The sequence below is a fragment of the Dendrobates tinctorius genome, unplaced genomic scaffold, assembly GCF_039654945.1.
Source record: "Dendrobates tinctorius isolate UK_male_01 unplaced genomic scaffold, ASM3965494v1 ptg000062l, whole genome shotgun sequence".
Classification (NCBI taxonomy): domain Eukaryota; kingdom Metazoa; phylum Chordata; class Amphibia; order Anura; family Dendrobatidae; genus Dendrobates; species Dendrobates tinctorius.
The window spans coordinates 5,205,678-5,230,053 of record NW_027361730.1 but is presented as its reverse complement, the minus strand read 5'-3'; positions in this window follow the sequence as shown (position 1 = coordinate 5,230,053).

Below are 24,376 nucleotides of genomic sequence, written 5' to 3'. Positions count from 1 at the left end.
TTGCCCCAACATGTCCGACTATCCACCACATTCGGATCCTTCAGATGGAACCTGAAAACCCACCTCTTCAAGACAGCCTACAGCCTGCAATGACCCCACTACCTCCTCACCACTACTGGAGATATCACCTCAACCAACACCGGAACTGCTGCAACCCCCCAACCTACTGTCTCCTTCCCCACCATCCTGTAGCATGTAAGCCCGAAAGGGCAGGGTCCTCTCCCCACTGTATCAGTCTATCATTGTAAGTTTGTTTACTGTACGTGATATCTGTAATTTTTTATGTAACCCCTTCTTATGTACAGCACCATGGAATCAATCAAACGATGTATGTAAATGCCCGATCTCTTCACTGCAAGAGCCACATACAGGAATGAGACCAGGTGTCGTTCGTGAAGGAGTCAGGACCCCAGAGGCCATATGCGGTGGCCCTGCAGTTGGTCTCTACCCCTGAAGAATGACGTGCGCGTGCAGCCCAACATCATAAGCGACCCGCTGCAACGGTCGCAGCTCCTACAGCCCAGCAGGAGGAAGCGGCAACAGGATTAGGTGAGGCGGCCGCAGATATATCATCAGAGTCGAAAGCTCTGGGGGCCATGGGACTGCCGCTCCATACCTATATTGTCGTCCAGGGTCTGCATGCTGCCCACTACACCAATCAGCGACCGTGTGTTGGCTGACGTGGCCCCTTTAAAAAGAAGAAATGTGTGTTGTGCCAGTTGCACCTGAGGAAAAATGAAGAGACTGTTGCGCCTCTTTTAAGGGTAAAGAGCCCAGTATGGCACCAGGGCTGAGATGTCAGGAGTGGCCCTTAGGGTCACAGATAAAGAATTGTGTTTGTTTTCCCCTTCCTCCCAGTTTATTTGCGAACGTTTGCACACCCACTGCTGGATCATGGGCCTGAAAACCCTACGAGGGTTGGTTGCCAGGAACTGTGCATGTAGCTTCTGCAAGGACTGACTTCTTTTTGCCTGAAACGTTGCCCCATTTTAATCTTGGACTAGCCCACTGTTAAGCACAGCACACAAATTTGTTAGTAAGCCTGTGGTCTGGTCAAAGGAGGGAGGGGGAGAAACCAATCAGGAGGACCCGAGGGGCGAGTCAGGTCAGGACTGTGTGAACTGATGATAAGTTGCCCTCGGGCCAGGGTATTTGTTTCACAGGTCCCAGAAGCAAGGGGACCAGGGTCAGACGGACCCGCTTTTAGAGAGACTGAGACTCTTTTGTTAATATTAATTACTATACTGTTATTAATGTTTGATACTTGCTGTTTTAGCTCCACTGGTGTCGTCATGGTCAGGGATGACCATGTTTTAGGAGGGAGGTGTGTAAGGAGGTGGCAGGGACTCTCATATGCCCCCCTCTCTCTTGCCTCATGTGATGACTGGATGATGTAATCTATATCCATGTGATGTGTTGTGTCTGTATTGAATTCATGTGCTGTGTTTGTATTGTCGTAATATGTTCATTGCTATCTGATGACAGATTAGGGCTAGTAAGGGGTTAGTTCAAGGAGGTTGGGTCAGCAACCTCAAAGGAACAGGAAGTTCCTGGTCCGGGAGCAGAGCCTGGGTAGAATGCCTGAGGCAGGACGTGTGTCCCTGTCTGGGACAGAAATTACTCCTGGCTGGGGAATAAAGGCTGCCACAGACTGTTGCTATCATCTGCCAAGCCGTGTGGATGGACCCTGCGACTGTAAGACTGTGGCACTCCAGTTTGAAGGGGAGCCACTGATGCTGACCAGCCTCAAGCAGATACAGGGACAGAACAGAAAGCCCTATTTCATGTACAGTAAAGCTTTCCCTGTTGGATCAGAACTGTGACTGAAATGTTTTGCTCCTAGATCCTCACCCTTAGTGGCTGCAGTGAGTGTGGATGAGAAGTTAACAGACTGTGCTGTGGGACTGGGACCGCACTTGTCTTTTCATGTGCAAGGGGCCAGGATGTTTATGGACTGTTGCTTTAAATGGACTCGGACATGACTACCACCCTGTGCCACCTTGTTACAACTACAAGCAATAATACAGCCAAACTGTGACCATATAGTGGTCAGCTACCAGTTGTAGACAGCCGGTCAGTAAAATATTCAGAAATTGCAGACTAGACAAGGACAAAGAAAAGAGGACCTGTTACCTTTCCTGAGGTGTCTGTTTTAGAAGATATTCACATTCTAGATGAAATAGCAATTCTGTTGTTTTCATTTCTCTATAGTGAGTGACAGCTACAGGCCACAATATAACATGAAACTCAATGAATTATTTTGTCCTGCAGCTGTCGCACCATAGTTATCAACTATGTCACAAAAAGTCACAAAAGTCACAAAAAGTCTCAATGTACATCATGCATTATTCATATATTTGTAGAAGGAATAAAAGAGTTCTAAGTAATGATGCTCTAGATTACTTAGCAGTTGATTCATCAAGACTGGCGTAGTGCGCTCTTGCACTATGCCAATGTTGAAGGAGTAAAATAAGTGCTGAATTCATTAAGAGGCACATGCCACCTAATGAATTCAATGCTTTTTCTGAGTGGCAAGCACTTCCGAGCACAGCACCAAAAATGCTACTACACTCAGGGACTGGAGAAGCATTTATGGTGTAAAAGCCACCACTATTTTCCAGTAGGATAGAGGACGTGACCATGTAATGCACTGTCCCACTTCTGTTCCTCCCAGCTCCACCCATCTAAGCAGAGCTGATCCAAAGTGGCTAAAAAACGGCGAAAGTCACAGATTTTTTGCGCAACTCCACAAAGCACAAAAAAGTGCTACTTTGCAAATCTTTAATGCTACTTTTATGGCATAAAAAGCATTGATAAATTGGCCCCTTATAGTATACTTGTACTTAGGGCTTGTGCAGATGACTGTAGTTTCAGTCAGTGTGATCTGTCAAAACATCGAATCTCACCTGGACCAATGTTATTTAATGCACATGTCAGAGTGGTCTGAGGAAAAAAAAATCACAGCATACACAATTTGCCTTCGATATCAGATGGCAATCGTCTACTCATGTCTGTGGGTTCATTGAAAACATTGGATTGCACTTGGATAACTTCCAATTATGGTCCAATTTTCATGGACAAACTGAAGATAGAGAAACCTTTTTTTAAATTCTTGAAATCCAAGAACAATGGATCACACTCTGATCATACTCTGATCAGAGTATGATCAGAGTATGATTATTGTAATCTGCCCAATTCTCTTGAATGCACCTTCTCCTACTGTAATAGACATATCAGGAGTCCTCAGGCTACCCCAGTAACCACAGCAGTAGTAGTTAGATTTTCATCATGGGGTCCAGCATTTTACTGCATGCTGCACTATTTTGCCCAGCAATCTTGGTCTTATCTACAAGTCATGATTTTTTTTTTTAAATGTATCCTTGGCAGCTGTCATGGGTTTACTGTAACAGAGAGGAGCCAGAAGACCATAGCATCTGAGTTCTCAAACTACTGCACTGAATAGAATCACTTCTTCATCTTTCATTCTCTGTAGCTTCCTGCTTGGAGGATCTCAGCTGTGCAGTCACTCCCCTCTCCTATATATTCTCGCCTCTGGCAATCTGGATTGCCAATGTTAAATCTTCTATTGCCTGGTGTAGGAGTGGAGGTGTCGGTTGTTGATAGAGGTGTTTTTGAGAGTTGTTTTGTTCACTGTTGCTAGGTGTTTTGGCTGTGTGTAATCCCCCGTCCTCTCCTATTTAGTTTTCCTACCTTTTTACCTGGTGTTCCCCTCTGTTGTCTGTGAATGCATATTTGCATGATTGCTATATTAATTTATCCCTGTACATCATTCCTTGTTTATCTGGTTTGTGTATATACATACACTATTTTCCCCCACTTTTCTGGGAGGGGGAGAGGACAAATAAGAGCCAATTCAGGAGTGCAGCAAGGTTCGTTGCACCAACATATTCACAATCAGAACTAAGCTGGGGAGCAGGGATAGCTAGGGTACCCCTAGCATTAAGGAAAGGGTAGGAGCCCCTGGTCCCAGGCTATCAGACAACAGAATCATGACAGCAGCTTTCTGTTTTAGGAAAATGACATGGAGTCATCACTGGATTCTGTGAATAACACAGGAGTTAAGGCTTGTTTACACAACCGCATATTTGGTCTGCGTACTGTCCGTAAAAAAAGACTACACTCAGACCTATGTTATTAAATGGGGCAGTGCAGACATGACATTTTTTTCACAGACCGAATATACCGTAAGTGTGAACAAAATTGCAAATTGCAGCGTGCACCGTTTTTTCATTAATCAGTTTAGACTCACCTATTCATGTCAATAATTGTGTTAAAAAAAATTGCATACCATATGGAGCCTCAGTACAGCATCCATTTTTTATGGATACATTGCAATTCTGTAACATAAACTGTATTAAATCATTTACATGGTCTTGTAAATGATTAATAGCTTCTTCTGTAAAAAAAAAAAAAAAAAACAGATTGCATTTAGATGACAAGTGAGAAAAAAATAACCTCAATTTTCTGGATGAAGCTGACGATTTTTTATGTGGACGTGTGAATCTTTCCTTGGGATAGGGTTACTTTCGCCACACATGAAATGTGCATGTAGTCAAGATTAGAGTTGAGCGAAACGGGTCGAAAAAATTCAAAAGTCGCCGACTTTTGGCAAAGTCGGGATTCATGAAACGAAACCCGACCCTAGGATGAGGTCGGCCACGAGGTCGGCGACTTACGCGCCAAAGTCGCGTTTCAAAAGTTTGTTTTGCGCTCTTTTTCAGCCAATCAGGATCCACGGACACTGTGGGCAACGTGATGACATAGGCACGGGTCACCACCATCTTTCAGAAGGGCATGCAAGTGATTGGCTTGCTTTGGTGGGCGTCACAGGGGGTATAAAAGGGCGTGCACGCCGACCGCCATCTTACTTCTGCCGATCTTAGTATAGGGAGAGGTTGCTGCTGATTCTGTAGGGAGAGCGTTAGGCAGGGAAGAAGACAAAAAAACTGCTTCTGCTGCTAGCGATTTGGCCTGCACAACACACCAGTCACTGTGTGTGCAGTGCAAGGGGAGGCTATATAGTGGTGTATCAGTGGTGTTGGTTGTTGGGCTGCCTTTTAAGGCTTCCTGACAGGCTGGCATTGCTGTTTACCCACTGCTCCGCAAACTGCTTTTTTAAAAGCAATCCCAATTTTTTTTTTTTGTCCTGCTGAGAAGAAAAAAAAACTGCTTCTGCTGCTAGCAATTTGGCCTGCACAACACACCAGTCACTGTGTGTGCAGTGCAAGGGGAGGCTATATAGTGGTGTATCAGTGGTGTTGGTTGTTGGGCTGCCTTCTAAGGCTTCCTGACAGGCTGGCATTGCTGTTTACCCACTGCTCCGCAAACTGCTTTTTTAAAAGCAATCCAATCTCCCTTATCCTCTAGTCACTTTTGTCACATCTGTGCCATCGAGCCTGTCACATAGCGCTCAGATATTCATTGGGCCTCACACAATCCAAAAGTGTCCAGTGTCCACAAGTGTGTGCAGAGATTCAAAATCTCCCTTATCCTCTAGTCACTTTTGTCACAGCTGTGCCATCGAGCCTGTCACATAGCGCTCAGATATCAGTGGGCCTCACACAATCCAAAAGTGTCCACTGTCCACAAGTGTGTGCAGAAATTCAAAATCTCCCTTATCCTCTAGTCACTTTTGTCACAGCTGTGCCATCGAGCCTGTCACATAGCGCTCAGATATCAGTGGGCCTCACACAATCCAAAAGTGTCCACTGTCCACAAGTGTGTGCAGAAATTCAAAATCTCCCTTATCCTCTAGTCACTTTTGTCACAGCAGTGCCATCGAGCCTGTCACATAGCGCTGAGATATCAGTGGGCCTCACACAATCCAAAAGTGTCCAGTGTCCAAAAGTGTGTGCAGATATTCAAAATCTCCCTTATCCTCTAGTCACTTTTGTCACAGCAGTGCCATCGAGCCTGTCACATAGCGCTCAGATATCAGTGGGCCTCACACAATCCAAAAGTGTCCAGTGTCCAAAAGTGTGTGCAGATATTCAAAATCTCCCTTATCCTCTAGTCACTTTTGTCACAGCAGTGCCATCGAGCCTGTCACATAGCGCTCAGATATCAGTGGGCCTCACACAATCCAAAAGTGTCCAGTGTCCAAAAGTGTGTGCAGATATTCAAAATCTCCCTTATCCTCTAGTCACTTTTGTCACAGCAGTGCCATCGAGCCTGTCACATAGCGCTCAGATATCAGTGGGCCTCACACAATCCAAAAGTGTCCAGTGTCCAAAAGTGTGTGCAGATATTCAAAATCTCCCTTATCCTCTAGTCACTTTTGTCACAGCAGTGCCATCGAGCCTGTCACATAGCGCTCAGATATCAGTGGGCCTCACACAATCCAAAAGTGTCCAGTGTCCAAAAGTGTGTGCAGATATTCAAAATCTCCCTTATCCTCTAGTCACTTAGGTCACAGCAGTGCCATCGAGCCTGTCACATAGCGCTGAGATATCAGTGGGCCTCACACAATCCAAAAGTGTCCACTGTCCAAAAGTGTGTGCAGATATTCAAAATCTCCCTTATCCTCTAGTCACTTTTGTCACAGCAGTGCCATCGAGCCTGTCACATAGCGCTGAGATATCAGTGGGCCTCACACAATCCAAAAGTGTCCAGTGTCCAAAAGTGTGTGCAGATATTCAAAATCTCCCTTATCCTCTAGTCACTTTTGTCACAGCAGTGCCATCGAGCCTGTCACATAGCGCTCAGATATCAGTGGGCCTCACCCAATCCAAAAGTGTCCAGTGTCCAAAAGTGTGTGCAGATATTCAAAATCTCCCTTATCCTCTAGTCACTTAGGTCACAGCAGTGCCATCGAGCCTGTCACATAGCGCTGAGATATCAGTGGGCCTCACACAATTCAAAAGTGTCCACTGTCCAAAAGTGTGTGCAGATATTCAAAATCTCCCTTATCCTCTAGTCACTTTTGTCACAGCAGTGCCATCGAGCCTGTCACATAGCGCTGAGATATCAGTGGGCCTCACACAATCCAAAAGTGTCCAGTGTCCAAAAGTGTGTGCAGATATTCAAAATCTCCCTTATCCTCTAGTCACTTTTGTCACAGCAGTGCCATCGAGCCTGTCACATAGCGCTGAGATATCAGTGGGCCTCACACAATCCAAAAGTGTCCAGTGTCCAAAAGTGTGTGCAGATATTCAAAATCTCCCTTATCCTCTAGTCACTTTTGTCACAGCAGTGCCATCGAGCATGTCACATAGCGCTGAGATATCAGTGGGCCTCACACAATCCAAAAGTGTCCAGTGTCCAAAAGTGTGTGCAGATATTCAAAATCTCCCTTATCCTCTAGTCACTTTTGTCACAGCAGTGCCATCGAGCCTGTCACATAGCGCTCAGATATCAGTGGGCCTCACACAATCCAAAAGTGTCCAGTGTCCAAAAGTGTGTGCAGATATTCAAAATCTCCCTTATCCTCTAGTCACTTAGGTCACAGCAGTGCCATCGAGCCTGTCACATAGCGCTGAGATATCAGTGGGCCTCACACAATCCAAAAGTGTCCAGTGTCCAAAAGTGTGTGCAGATATTCAAAATCTCCCTTATCCTCTAGTCACTTTTGTCACAGCAGTGCCATCGAGCCTGTCACATAGCGCTCAGATATCAGTGGGCCTCACACAATCCAAAAGTGTCCAGTGTCCAAAAGTGTGTGCAGATATTCAAAATCTCCCTTATCCTCTAGTCACTTTTGTCACAGCAGTGCCATCGAGCCTGTCACATAGCGCTCAGATATCAGTGGGCCTCACACAATCCAAAAGTGTCCAGTGTCCAAAAGTGTGTGCAGATATTCAAAATCTCCCTTATCCTCTAGTCACTTTTGTCACAGCAGTGCCATCGAGCCTGTCACATAGCGCTCAGATATCAGTGGGCCTCACACAATCCAAAAGTGTCCAGTGTCCAAAAGTGTGTGCAGATATTCAAAATCTCCCTTATCCTCTAGTCACTTTTGTCACAGCAGTGCCATCGAGCCTGTCACATAGCGCTCAGATATCAGTGGGCCTCACACAATCCAAAAGTGTCCAGTGTCCAAAAGTGTGTGCAGATATTCAAAATCTCCCTTATCCTCTAGTCACTTAGGTCACAGCAGTGCCATCGAGCCTGTCACATAGCGCTGAGATATCAGTGGGCCTCACACAATCCAAAAGTGTCCACTGTCCAAAAGTGTGTGCAGATATTCAAAATCTCCCTTATCCTCTAGTCACTTTTGTCACAGCAGTGCCATCGAGCCTGTCACATAGCGCTCAGATATCAGTGGGCCTCACACAATCCAAAAGTGTCCAGTGTCCAAAAGTGTGTGCAGATATTCAAAATCTCCCTTATCCTCTAGTCACTTTTGTCACAGCAGTGCCATCGAGCCTGTCACATAGCGCTGAGATATCAGTGGGCCTCACCCAATCCAAAAGTGTCCAGTGTCCAAACGTGTGTGCAGATATTCAAAATCTCCCTTATCCTCTAGTCACTTAGGTCACAGCAGTGCCATCGAGCCTGTCACATAGCGCTGAGATATCAGTGGGCCTCACACAATCCAAAAGTGTCCAGTGTCCAAAAGTGTGTGCAGATATTCAAAATCTCCCTTATCCTCTAGTCACTTTTGTCACAGCAGTGCCATCGAGCATGTCACATAGCGCTGAGATATCAGTGGGCCTCACACAATCCAAAAGTGTCCAGTGTCCAAAAGTGTGTGCAGATATTCAAAATCTCCCTTATCCTCTAGTCACTTTTGTCACAGCAGTGCCATCGAGCCTGTCACATAGCGCTCAGATATCAGTGGGCCTCACACAATCCAAAAGTGTCCAGTGTCCAAAAGTGTGTGCAGATATTCAAAATCTCCCTTATCCTCTAGTCACTTAGGTCACAGCAGTGCCATCGAGCCTGTCACATAGCGCTGAGATATCAGTGGGCCTCACACAATCCAAAAGTGTCCACTGTCCAAAAGTGTGTGCAGATATTCAAAATATCCCTTATCCTCTAGTCACTTTTGTCACAGCAGTGCCATCGAGCCTGTCACATAGCGCTCAGATATCAGTGGGCCTCACACAATCCAAAAGTGTCCAGTGTCCAAAAGTGTGTGCAGATATTCAAAATCTCCCTTATCCTCTAGTCACTTTTGTCACAGCAGTGTCATCGAGCCTGTCACATAGCGCTCAGATATCAGTGGGCCTCACCCAATCCAAAAGTGTCCAGTGTCCAAAAGTGTGTGCAGATATTCAAAATCTCCCTTATCCTCTAGTCACTTTTGTCACAGCAGTGCCATCGAGCCTGTCACATAGCGCTCAGATATCAGTGGGCTTCACACAATCCAAAAGTGTCCAGTGTCTAAAAGTGTGTGCAGATATTCAAAATCTCCCTTATCCTCTAGTCACTTTTGTCACAGCAGTGCCATCGAGCCTGTCACATAGCGCTGAGATATCAGTGGGCCTCACACAATCCAAAAGTTTCCAGTGTCCAAAAGTGTGTGCAGATATTCAAAATCTCCCTTATCCTCTAGTCACTTTTGTCACAGCAGTGCCATCGAGCCTGTCACATAGCGCTCAGATATCAGTGGGCCTCACACAATCCAAAAGTGTCCAGTGTCCAAAGGTGTGTGCAGATATTCAAAATCTCCCTTATCCTCTAGTCACTTTTGTCACAGCAGTGCCATCGAGCCTGTCACATAGCGCTCAGATATCAGTGGGCCTCCCACAATCCAAAAGTGTCCAGTGTCCAAAAGTGTGTGCAGATATTCAAAATCTCCCTTATCCTCTAGTCACTTTTGTCACAGCAGTGCCATCGAGCCTGTCACATAGCGCTCAGATATCAGTGGGCCTCACACAATCCAAAAGTGTCCAGTGTCCAAAAGTGTGTGCAGATATTCAAAATCTCCCTTATCCTCTAGTCACTTAGGTCACAGCAGTGCCATCGAGCCTGTCACATAGCGCTGAGATATCAGTGGGCCTCACACAATCCAAAAGTGTCCAGTGTCCAAAAGTGTGTGCAGAAATTCAAAATCTCCCTTATCCTCTAGTCACTTTTGTCACAGCTGTGCCATCGAGCCTGTCACATAGCGTTGAGATATCAGTGGGCCTCACACAATCCAAAAGTGTCCACTGTCCAAAAGTGTGTGCAGAAATTCAAAATCTCCCCTGTCCTATAGACACCTTGTACCTTGTTTTACATTACTATATAGTTTGTTGGATTTTGTCTACATTTCTACCAAAAATGAGGAAGGCTGGTGGAAGAGGCCGTGGAATTGGGCGGGGGTTGGCAGCTGGTAATGATGGTGTTGGTGGTGGATCTGATGGTAGTGGCAAGAGCAAAATAGGACCGAATGCAGGAGGTGCTGACCCTGCGTCATCGTCTGGCTACATAAGGCCTCGAACGCTTAGTTTTCTAGGAGTTGGCAAACCGCTTTTAAAGCCAGAGCATCAGGAAAAAGTTTTGTCTTACATTGCTGACTCAGCCTCCAGCTCTATCGCCTCCTCTTCTTCAGTTGTAAAAAGTAAAAGCACTGAGTCGTCATTGGAGGCTCATGTTCATGAACCACACCTTTCCTTGTGTCCTTCACCCCAACCAAGATTGAAGGATGACGCAGGCCATACTACTGATTACTCGATGGAGCTGTTTTCACATACCATGCCTGGATTATCAAGTCAAATGGTGAATTACCCAGGCCAAGATGAATCTGACATGGAGTGCACTGATGCACAGCCGCTGATGGATGATTCTGCTGGTACATTCACTCAGAGCACAACATTGTCCTCACAGTGTACAGAGCCAGATTCTGACCCTGATGAGACTCAGGTGCCCCTTCCCGCACACTATACCACCATACACGGTGACACAGAGGAAGGTGCACATGACATAGAAGAGGAGGTGATGGATGACCCAGTTGTTGACCCAGATTGGCATCCATTGGGGGAAGAGGGTGCTGCTTCCAATAGCTCAGATGAGGAGCATCCACAGCAGACATCGACATCGCAACAGCTGTTATCTGGCAGGCCCGGAGCACTCCAAAGACAGGTTCCAAACATCAAAAGAGTTGCTGGACAGCTTGTCCAGAGGGTCAAAAGATCACAGCGTGCTAGGCCACAAAATGTCTGCCAAAGTAGGAAGAGTGCAGTGTGGCACTTTTTTGAACAAAATCCTCATGATCAGGCCAAGGTTATCTGTAAGAAGTGCGCAAAGACCTTTAGCCGAGGGAAAAATCTGAAAAATTTGAATACCAGTTGCATGCTTAGACATTTAACCAGCATGCACTTGCAAGCGTGGACACAACACCAAACCTCAAGTGCCACATGTGCAACTGATCACAACGAAGGTAGTCAGCAACGCTACATTGTTTCCCCCACTGTAAGCCCACCGGTTAGCACAGCAGCAAATGTTGAGGTGTCGTTGCAAGACCACAGCAGTCAGGGAATCCCACTGTTATATCAACGAAAGACTGATTCTAGGCCATCAGAAAGAACACCAACTCCATCACCATCATCAACCCTCTCTCAGTCCGCCCTGTCCACCTCTACTAACACCATATGCCGCTCTCAAGTCCAGCTCACCCTCCCAGACACTTTGAGTAGGTCAAGAAAGTACTCAGTCTCTCATCCGCGTACACTGGGTTTGAACGCCCACATTGCCAAACTAATCTCGTTTGAGATGATGCCCTTTCGGTTGGTGGAAAGCACAGCTTTCCGCGAACTCATGGCCTATGCAGTACCACGCTATGACCTACCCAGTCGCCACTTCTTCTCTCGCAAAGCCATCCCAGCCCTCCACCATCATGTGAAAGACCGCATTGTCCATGCACTCAAGCAGCCAGTGAGCGGAAAGGTGCACCTCACTACTGATGCATGGTCCAGTCGGCATGGCCAGGGCCGTTACGTGTCCATCACTGCGCACTGGGTTAATGTGGTGGATGCAGAGTCCACAGGGGACAGCGGTGGTGGGACAGTGCTGCCTAGCCCATGGTATAGGAAACAGTTGGCTGTAGGCGTTCCACCCTCCTCCTCCTCCTCCTCCTCCAGAAGCGAAAGCTCGTCCACAGAGCGCAGTTGTACGAGCACTCCATCTGCAGCTGCGACTGTTGCACACGATGTGTCCCCCTATCGAGCAGCTAGTGGAAAGCGTCAGCAGGCTGTGTTGCAGATGATGTGTTTGGGCGACAGACACACCGCCGAGGTGCTGGCCGAGTACTTGAAGCGACAAACTGAGTCATGGCTGGGCAGGGTAAATCTTGAGGCAGGCAAGGTAGTTAGTGATAACGGCCGTAATTTTGTGGCAGCCATAGCCCTTTCAAAACTCAGCCACATACCTTGCTTGGCTCACACCTTGAACCTGGTGGTGCAGTGCTTCCTCAAAAATTATCCGGAGTTAACAGCCCTGCTCCAGAAGGTGCGAAGACTGTGCGCGCACATCCGCCGGTCGCCTGTACACTCCGTTCGTATGCAGAAGCTGCAGCGATTGCTCCACCTTCCCAACCACCGCCTCATTATCGACATTGCAACAAGGTGGAACTCCACCCTGCACATGGTGGAGCGGCTGTGCGAGCAGAGGCAGGCCATAATGCATTTGTGGGAGGATACACGGCCAGGCACTTTGAGAGCAGACATGGAGTTGACAGGTGTGCAGTGGTCGAAGCTGAAAGACCTTTGTAAAGTCCTTCAGTGTTTTGAGGAATGCACACGGCTGGTAAGCGCAGACGACGCCATCCTAAGCATGAGCATCCCACTTATGCGTCTGCTCATGTAAACTTTGACGCACCTTAAGGAGCAGGCGTCTGCAGCCAATGTTGATGAGGAGGAAGAGGAGGAGGGAATCCTTGATGACATTCAGCCATTGTCTGCTCAGGGACCTCTCCTGGACGAGGTGGAGGAAGAAGAGGAGGAGGAGGAGGATGATGGGGATGATTACTTAGGGGAGGAGGATGCATCTCGTGGGGCAAGTGAAAATGTTGGCGTGGCAAGGTCTGGTACAGGGTTTCTGCGTGACTGGAGGGATGTGGATTTGCCAGAAAGTGCTCCTCCACCCAGCACTCGCAGTGCATCATTGACACCGGGAACATTGGCCCACATGTCAAATTATGCCTTGCGGATCCTAAAAAGGGACCCCCGCATTGCCAAAATGATGAACGATGACGACTACTGGTTGGCCAGCATCCTGGATCCACGCTATAAAGGCAAATTACAAAACATCATGCCACAGGAGAACCTTGATCTAATATTGGCTAATAAACAAGCAACTCTGGTAAATCGGTTGCTTGAGGCATTCCCAGCACACAGCAGCGGTGATGGTTCTCACACGAGCCGTACGGGCCAGGGGCAGCTTGGCAGAGGTGTTCGTGGTGCACACAGCAGAAGTGGCGTTGGAGACAGGGGTTTCATGACAATGTTGTGGACTGATTTTTCAAATACCGCTCACACAACTGGTAATACTGCATCGATGGAAAGTGACAGGAGACAGCAGTTGTCAACTATGGTTACAAACTACTTTTCCTCCCATATCGATGTTCTCCCACACAGGTCATTCCCCTTTGACTATTGGGCCGCTAAACTGGACACCTGGCCTGAATTGGCCCAATATGCCTTACAGGAGCTCGCTTGCCCAGCTGCAAGTGTGCTATCGGAAAGAGTCTTCAGTGCAGCTGGATCAATCCTGACAGAAAAAAGGACCCGTCTGTCAACCCAAAATGTGGATGATCTAACCTTCATTAAAATGAACCACGCATGGGTTTCCAAGGATTTTGTCCCACCTTCCCCTGATGACACATAGGGTGACAGAAAAATGGCTTGCTTTGGTCCACCTCTTCCTGGTACTTCACCTATTTCGCCTTTTGCATCAGCTGAATGTCCAACATCAACATATGCCACTTTCTAAAACTCCCTAACTGTGCTGCCTCCCCCCCCATGGCCGGGGTCACCACCTACCACATGACACCGTGCGAGTGCCGTTGCCCTGGACAGGTGGGTAGGCCGACTCTTGGGCGCGGGCACTGGCACAGGGTCCCTTATAGTGCAATCAAGTGTCTCTGATGGTGGTGGTGCACACCCGCCGTCAGACACATCGCTGTACTATGAGGGGCCCAGTGCCAGTACCGACGCCCACGAGTGGGCCCCCCTTGCTTGGGCAGGGCCCCAGCATTTGCAATCTTTACCTCTCCCTGCTCCTCCGCTGTGTAATCTGGGCCGTCAAATCCATACTGTGCCTGACACTGTCTGAGCCTGCCTCCTGAGACATATACTTTGAATGTGTACGCTATCCATACATGTTATCTGGGGATACGGTACCCTTTCTAACCTTTGTGCAATCACGTGCAATCCATACTGGGCCTAACACCGTCTGAGCCTGCCTCCTGAGACATATATTTTGAATGTGTACGCTATCCATACATGTTATCCAGGGATACGGTACCCTTTCTAACCTTTGTGCAATCACGTGCAATCCATACTGGGCCTAACACCGTCTGAGCCTGCCTCATGCTGTATAGACATATATTTTGAATGTGTACGCTATCCATACATGTTATCCGGTGATACGGTACCCTTTCTAACCTTTGTGCAATCACGTGCAATCCATACTGGGCCTAACACCGTCTGAGCCTGCCTCATGCTGTATAGACATATATTTTGAATGTGTACGCTATCCATACATGTTATCCAAAGATACGGTACCCTTTCTAACCTTTGTGCAATCACGTGCAATCCATACTGGGCCTAACACCGTCTGAGCCTGCCTCATGCTGTATAGACATATATTTTGAATGTGTACGCTATCCATACATGTTATCCAGGGATACGGTACCCTTTCTAACCTTTGTGCAATCACGTGCAATCCATACTGGGCCTAACACCGTCTGAGCCTGCCTCCTGAGACATATATTTTGAATGTGTACGCTATCCATACATGTTATCCAGGGATACGGTACCCTTTCTAACCTTTGTGCAATCACGTGCAATCCATACTGGGCCTAACACCGTCTGAGCCTGCCTCCTGAGACATATATTTTGAATGTGTTCGCTATCCATACATGTTATCCGGGGAAACGGTACCCTTTCTAACCTTTGTGCAATCACGTGCAATCCATACTGGGCCTAACACCGTCTGAGCCTGCCTCATGCTGTATAGACATATATTTTGAATGTGTACGCTATCCATACATGTTATCCGGGGATACGGTACCCTTTCTAACCTTTGTGCAATCACGTGCAATCCATACTGGGCCTAACACCGTCTGAGCCTGCCTCATGCTGTATAGACATATATTTTGAATGTGTACGCTATCCATACATGTTATCCAGGGATACGGTACCCTTTCTAACCTTTGTGCAATCACGTGCAATCCATACTGGGCCTAACACCGTCTGAGTCTGCCTCATGCTGTATAGACATATATTTTGAATGTGTACGCTATCCATACATGTTATCCAGGGATACGGTACCCTTTCTAACCTTTGTGCAATCACGTGCAATCCATACTGGGCCTAACACCGTCTGAGCCTGCCTCATGCTGTATAGACATATATTTTGAATGTGTACGCTATCCATACATGTTATCCAGGGATACGGTACCCTTTCTAACCTTTGTGCAATCACGTGCAATCCATACTGGGCCTAACACCGTCTGAGCCTGCCTCATGCTGTATAGACATATATTTTGAATGTGTACGCTATCCATACATGTTATCCGGGGATACGGCACCCTTTCTAACCTTTGTGCAATCACGTGCAATCCATACTGGGCCTAACACCGTCTGAGCCTGCCTCATGCTGTATAGACATATATTTTGAATGTGTACGCTATCCATACATGTTTTCCAGGGATACGGTACCCTTTCTAACCTTTGTGCAATCACGTGCAATCCATACTGGGCCTAACACCGTCTGAGCCTGCCTCCTGAGACATATATTTTGAATGTGTACGCTATCCATACATGTTATCCAGGGATACGGTACCCTTTCTAACCTTTGTGCAATCACGTGCAATCCATACTGGGCCTAACACCGTCTGAGCCTGCCTCCTGAGACATATATTTTGAATGTGTTCGCTATCCATACATGTTATCCGGGGAAACGGTACCCTTTCTAACCTTTGTGCAATCACGTGCAATCCATACTGGGCCTAACACCGTCTGAGCCTGCCTCATGCTGTATAGACATATATTTTGAATGTGTACGCTATACATACATGTTATCTGGGGATACGGTACCCTTTCTAACCTTTGTGCAATCACGTGCAATCCATACTGGGCCTAACACCGTCTGAGCCTGCCTCATGCTGTATAGACATATATTTTGAATGTGTACGCTATCCATACATGTTATCCAGGGATACGGTACCCTTTCTAACCTTTGTGCAATCCATACTGGGCCTAACACCGTCTGAGCCTGCCTCATGCTGTTTAGACATATATTTTGAATGTGTACGCTATCCATACATGTTATCCAGGGATACGGTACCCTTTCTAACCTTTGTGCAATCACGTGCAATCCATACTGGGCCTAACACCGTCTGAGCCTGCCTCATGCTGTACAGACATATATTTTGAATGTGTACGCTATCCATACATGTTATCCAGGGATACGGTACCCTTTCTAACCTTTGTGCAATCACGTGCAATCCATACTGGGCCTAACACCGTCTGAGCCTGCCTCATGCTGTATAGACATATATTTTGAATGTGTACGCTATCCATACATGTTATCCGGGGATACGGTACCCTTTCTAACCTTTGTGCAATCACGTGCAATCCATACTGCGCCTAACACCGTCTGAGCCTGCCTCATGCTGTATAGACATATATTTTGAATGTGTACGCTATCCATACATGTTATCCAGGGATACGGTACCCTTTCTAACCTTTGTGCAATCACGTGCAATCCATACTGGGCCTAACACCGTCTGAGCCTGCCTCATGCTGTATAGACATATATTTTGAATGTGTACGCTATCCATACATGTTATCCAGGGATACGGTACCCTTTCTAACCTTTGTGCAATCACGTGCAATCCATACTGGGCCTAACACCGTCTGAGCCTGCCTCATGCTGTATAGACATATATTTTGAATGTGTACGCTAACCATACATGTTATCCGGGGATACGGTACCCTTTCTAACCTTTGTGCAATCACGTGCAATCCATACTGGGCCTAACACCGTCTGAGCCTGCCTCATGCTGTATAGACATATATTTTGAATGTGTACGCTATCCATACATGTTATCCAGGGATACGGTACCCTTTCTAACCTTTGTGCAATCACGTGCAATCCATACTGGGCCTAACACCGTCTGAGCCTGCCTCATGCTGTATAGACATATATTTTGAATGTGTACGCTATCCATACATGTTATCCAGGGATACGGTACCCTTTCTAACCTTTGTGCAATCACGTGCAATCCATACTGGGCCTAACACCATCTGAGCCTGCCTCCTGAGACATATATTTTGAATGTGTACGCTATCCATACATGTTATCTGGGGATACGGTACCCTTTCTCACCTTTGTGCAATCACGTGTAATCCATACTGGGCGTGAGAACGGCTGGCGAGCTGTTAAGCAAGCTACAGCACCTGTCCAGACAAGTACAGGGATTCCCTAGCGAGGAGACTTATTTGATTGTTTTCAATGTTGGGACAGCAATTTTTGGGGAGCACTATACTCTGGAGAATGATAGATGGGGCCCACCATCCACTGGAACATTCCAAAGGTGGACATCAGACACTGGAGCAGCATTTACAGGGCCCATTATACACTAGAGCATTAGAAATGGGGCCCATTATGTTTGGAGCATTATTTGGGCCCATAAGACAGTGGAGCTTCATCCATGGGGACCAACATATACTGTAGCATTATGTGGAGCTCATCATATACTGTTTCAAACATTATATGGGACCAATGATTCTGTATGGAGAAATAGATGGGCCTCGTCATGAGATGTAAAAAGTGAGGTATTTATCATTGGACTATACCGCTATTTCTCTGCCGTATCGGAGCATGATGAGTTGTGGTATGTGTTAAAGGGGCGCTCTTTCGCCCAGGGCACATGAAAACCTGGAGCCAGCCCTCCCCCCCCACAGTTTGTAGCCAAATAACCCCCATTTTTCTTTGTGTAACTTGTATTATGAAGTTAATTAAGGTTGACAAGCTTAAGAAAGAAGAATTGATGCTTTTGGCATTCAAATGGGCACTGTAGGTGTGTTTCCTGTCCTCCTCTCACTGCCGACTTTTATTCCCCATTGACTTACATTGGGTTTCGTGTTTCGGGACGACCCCGACTTTTCCCTATAATCGGACGATCTTGCTTGACCCGACTTTTGGAAAAGTCGGGTTTCACGAAACGAAACGCGACCCTAAAAAACCAAAAGTCGCTCAACTCTAGTCAAGATATGTCTGTGCTATGAGTTGCCAGTAGAATGGTGTTTGTGTGCGGTGTGCGTGTGTGTGTGTGTAAGCAGTACTGTCCAATAGTGCCGTGCAGGTGTAGGAAAAACAAATCTGCAAAGTAAGAGTTATTTCAAAAATAGAAGTTTTAAATGGTTATTTTTATCAGTTAACAACATGTAAAATGAATGAACAAAAGAAAAATCTAAGTCAAATAAATACAGCTCTGGCAAAAATTATTCCACAAATTATTGATTTCTGAACTCTTCCTGAGTTAAAACATTAGTATTGTTGTTTCTAAATGATGATGAGCTTGTTTTCTTTGCATTATTTGAGGTCTGAAAGCACTGGGATTTTTAATTTTGACCATTTTTCTTTGACAGAAAAAAATACAAATTTAATTGCTTGGAAATTCGGAGACATGTTGTCAGAAGTTTACAGACTAAAAGAACAATTTAGATTTTACTCAAAAATATACCTATAAAGAGAAAAATCAGACAAACTGAATATTTGGTGGTGGTCTCTTAATTTTTGCAAGAGCTGTATATGGTGTGAACACTCTATACTCCCTAATAGGTTATGTCGCTTATCCATGTTATGTAAATAAAAGCTTATAACCTGACATTCAATTAATCCATTGGTTGTATAAATTATTCTTTTGAAAGCTGAAACCCTCCGAAATGTGGTTTCAGTTAAGAAAATAAATTGCCATCAATGCAGAAATATTGATCATTTAATGGACACAGAATGGTCAGAGAGGACTCAAATGCTGAAATCCGTCCTCAGTTGTCTGCACTTCATACATTGACTCCAGCTACTCTCCTAACCCAGAAAACAGAACTATGCAGTGCCCCTCCAGTAGGATTCAATGCTAAGGACCTCTGCAAGCGCCAATGGAGACAGGTACAAAGTCTTGCAAACACATTCTGGGACAGGTGGCGCACACAATACTTATCTACCCTGCAGCCACGGACAATGTGGCAATCTACCAGGCCAAATCGAGGCATTGGTGATCTCGTCCTTGTGAAAGACTGTCAAGCCGATCGGAACCAGTGGCCACTTGGACTAGTGACCGCAACATTCCCGAGAAAGGATGGCAATGTCTGCAAAGTCAAACTGAGAATGACCAAAGGGAATGAGCTTAAGACATTCTCCAGACCAGTAACTGAGCTGGTCCTATTGTTGTCTTCGGAGAAAAAGAATAGTGACATCCGTTTGATGCCAGACGGGGAGTGTTCTGTCTCCGACATTTATTTCATAATCTTCGATTGTCTGTCTGATAATATTTACAGTGATTACTAGTAAATATGCAGAATGTTCAGTTTTTTCCTTATATTCTATTGTTTTCATTGTTTCTGGCTCCATCTAGTGACCAGAGTCATAACAGCAGTGTTGTTGTGTTATTTTACTTTCACTTCCTGAATCTCTATTTCCCTCCATTCGCAATGCATTCTGGTTAGGTTGCAATGCACCCTGGTAAGCTTTGCAAAGGATTATGGTTAGTCCAGCCCCCATTTTCCCTCCAGTTTTCCATTTTCCCTCAGCCTGAATCCTGGAAGCATCTCATTTCTCTTCTCTCCTTGTGACAGCATCGCTGGTATGTAGTCATGCTTCTTGTATCTAATTTCTGTCCCATATTAGCCTGCCTAGTTAGTTTCCCCTGCTCAGCTAGTAGTGCAGATGTTGATTTATAATTTATATATGTATTCCAATGTACCCTGTATTAACTGAGTGTATTTATATGTTTGTATTGTAGTTTCACCGCGCCAATATACCACCACGTTCAATTAAGCACAGATTCAACCTAAAGTCTCTTTACTGGACCCCGGTATAGCAGTTTAGCTGCCTGTATAGCTACATGAAGTCTGCTTCATTTAGTGAGGACAAAACACCACACTTTGAAGTTTTTTCCCATTTTTCAGTACATGATATGGTAAAACAAATGGTAACGTTCAAAACTACAACTCGTCCCGCAAAAAACAAGCCCTCACATGGCCATATTGATGGAAAAATAACAAAGGTATGGCTCTGTGAAGAAGGGGAGTAAAAAATTAAAACAAAAAAAGATACGTTTTTTCCATCAGTTTTTCATCAGTATTTTTCCCAGATGGATAAATAAATAAATTACAAAACTTCTCTAATACTTTGCAATGTTAAATAGACAGCACACAGAAGCCATCAATGTGCTGGAGGTGTTTTTCACAGACCTATGGTCTTGCATTGGTACTTGTTATCCATGAGAAAAAGAGACATGTCTTCGTGCATGGACACACGGTCCATGAAAAAACAAGGAACTGTGCATAGTACAATAGACTGTAATGCACACGAGTCCTATCAGTTAAAATATGGACAGAACACCCATGTGCAACAGTGACTTCAGAATGAGGCCTTACATGCAGTCCAGGTGACAACACTTTTGGCCATGACTGTATCTACATAAGACAAAGTACAATAAGAATGCACATTCTTATAGAATCCATAAAAAAAGCATATACCTTCTTATAAAATTAGACTAGTATAAAGATTTAAGGCCCTATAGTTGTTGGTGTATGTTATATTAAGATTCCGTACAACTCGAAGGTTATACTAAGGTCTAGTATGCCTCCCATCTGTATATAATTAGCAACTACTAATACTTTACATATGCTCTCATTAGCTGTTTTTATTAGTTCCTGAATAGTAGGTATATTGTTTACATGCATTGTATTACCAGAGGAGTCTCAGTAAGGGATGTAAACTGTAATTTAATCATGTAATGTGGGTCCTGGACTAAAAAAATTAATAAAATTGCACATTATTATCCCAAAAATCCCATAACGTTGTATATATTACTAGCTGAAGAGCCCGGCGTTGCCTGGGCATAGTAACCAACTGTGGTTTGTTATAACAAATTATAATGATTACATTGCACATAAAAACCGTGCTTCTAATCCTATCCTGTGTGATACTGACTGCTGAGCCATGTATCTAATCCTATTCTGTGTGATACTGTCTGCTGAGTTGTGTATCTAATACTATTCTGTGTGATACTGTGTGCTGAGCTGCGTATCTAATCCTATCCTGTGTGATACTGTCTGCTGAGCTGTTTATCTAATCCTCTCCTGTGTGATACTGTCTGCTGAGCCGTGTATCTAATCCTATCTTGTGTGATACTGCCTGCTGATCCATGTGTCTAATCCTCTCCTGTGTGGTACTGACTGCTGAACTGTGTATCCAATCCTATCCTGTGTGATACTGCTGAGCTGTGTATCTAATCCTATCCTGTGTGATACTGCTGCTGAGCCGTGTATCTAATCCTATCCTGTGTGATACTGGGCTCCCCCTGCAGTCTGTGTCAAAGGGTGGTCTGTGTTGGCATGGTAATAAATTGTGCTATTTCCAGCTTTACAGAAGGACGATAACACCATAGAAATGATAAGAATAATAGGCCTCAGTTACCATAACTGTCTGCAAAGAAAACTGTTGCTGATAGGAACCAATCACAGCTCATTTTTCATCTTTTAAACAGCTCTGGGACAGCATGGCGACTTTTGAGTGGTGACTTTTGTGTTTTGACTTTTATGTGGCGAGGTTGGTATATGTGTGGTGAAATGTGTGCTGAGGGTGGTATATGTTGAAGCACATGGTAGTGTGTGGCGCATTTTGTGTGTGTGTTCATATCCCCGTGTGTGGTGAGTATCCCATGTCAGGGCCCCACCTTAGCAAATGTACGGTATATACTCTTTGGTGCCATCGCTCTCATTCTTTAAGTCCCCCTTGTTCACATCTGGCAGCTGTCAATTTGCCTCCAACACTTTTTCTTTCACTTTTTCCCCATTATGCAGATAGGGGAAAATTGTTTGGTGAATTGGAATGCGCGGGGTTAAAATTTCACCTCACGAGTCACAACATAGCCTATGACGCTCTCGGGGTCCAGACGTGTGACTGTGCAAAATTTTGTGGCTGTAGCTACGACGGTGCAGATGCCAATACATACACTTTTTCTCATTATGTAGATAGGGGCAAAATTGTTTGGTGAATTGCAACGTGCGGGGCTAAAATTTTGCCTCACAACATAGCCTATGACGCTCTCGAGGTCCAGACGTGTGACTGTGCCAAATTTTGTGGCTGTAGCTGCGACGGTGTGGATGCCAATCCCGAACATACATATGGAATGCCCCGCAGGGCCGGGGGAACTCGGTACCGGGCCTTTCAGGCTCTTTTAAGGGGGGGAAGTGTCACGGTGGTGATGGTGACCCGGTCCGTGGCCCTGGGTGTCCAATAAAGAAGATGGAAGTTCAAATGAGGGGGAAGATGGTGGGATAATTAATCGGGAAAAGGGGAATCGTGACGCCACCCGTGGCGTTCGGCTAGGGTAGCCGACGCTGCTATACAGATCCTCTGGAACGGTGGTGCGGCAGCAGCATAGATGGTGTAGCTCTCCACAGGCAGAGCTGTGTCACAGGGCAGCTAAGGCCTCTTTCACACTTCAGTTTTTTTGCATCAGTTATAATCCGCCAAAAGGACGGATGGCGGATCCGTTGTAGTACTGATGACAACGGATGCCACCTGTCCGTTTTTTTGACGGATCCAACAAATGAAGAATTTTAAAGGAATCGCAGCCTGGAAAAGGAGAGAGAGAGAGAGAGAGAGAGAGAGAGAGAGAAAAACGTTGCAAGCTCCGTTTTGAAATCTTTGAGGATGGTGACGGACAGCAACTTTTGGCGGATCCGCAAAAAAAACGGATGCAACGGACGGCAATCCGTCACAATCCACCAATAATGGAAGTCAATGGGGAAAAAAACGGATCCTCAAAAAAAAAATTGCGGATCCGTTTTTTTCAAAACCTGGCGGATTGTGACTGATTGTAAAAAACTGAAGTGTGAAAGAGGCCTAAGATGGTGCTTGTGAGCCGGTGATGGTGAATGCAGTGTATGGCAGGCGAGTTGTAAATGACACCAAGGACACAGTTGGGTGCAGTTTCAAGGTCTTTACTCACAGTTCCTGCATGTGGTAGCCCACTTGGTACTGTGTCCTCTGAAGGAGGGGTCCGGCAAACTCCCAGGTAGATCAGGAACACCTTTTCAAGACTCCTCTTTGTGTTCACCTTTCTAGGCCACATCGACTCCCTCTCTGCACTGATCTCCTTACTCTCCTGTCCTGCGCCTTCAGAAGCAGTGTCCCCAATCCAGCAGCCTTGGACGTTGCCGGGCGACGTAGGTCAGGCCCCGGGGTATTTTAACTTCCACAGCTGCCTTTTTGAGGAATGCTCGTGGATTTGGCTGTCGCTCTACAGTCACTACAGCCTCCGGCTTACTAGTTGAGCCTTGTTCGGTATACTCCGCTAGACTTAGGGGCTGGCTCCCTCACTCTGGCCTGGTCCTGCCTTCTATGGATACGGGGCTCACAGGTGGCTCATGGCACTACCTGTGCCCCTAGGACCCCTTCCTTCTCTTAGGAGCTTTCTTCCTTCTTAAAGGTATTTCTCTGACTCTACTCCCTCCTGCTTATCTGCTGTCCTGCCACCGACTGACTACTCTCTGGAAAGATCTATTTACCTCAGGACTAGCTCCTCCCACTCACTCCTCTGATTGGCTGTACTAAGTCACTCCACTTCCTAAGCTCCTCCCCTTCTACCTACCTTCCCCACTAACTCCCCAACCCCTTTCCTAGCCAGTCTGGGATGAGGCCATCCACCCGAAGGGTACACCCAGATGCCCTGACTAAACTAGTGTGTGTTGGGTGCAAGTGTTAGGAGTCCTGGGTGGTGATCCCTCCTTACCTGAGGGTGGGTACCACACCTCTGGAAGAGGTGCAGTACCTCTGTGGTGACCGAACCCTCAGGGGCACCACATACCCCCCTCGTTAAACACAGCATGTCTGCGAGCTGGATCAGAGCAAAACAGGTGTTAAGAAAACAGAGAAAATTTTTGGATATGCATATCAACATGTAAAGTAACTAACTCATCTTCCCTTTATGGGAGGTATGTTTTTCTTAAACATTGCAATTAACTAT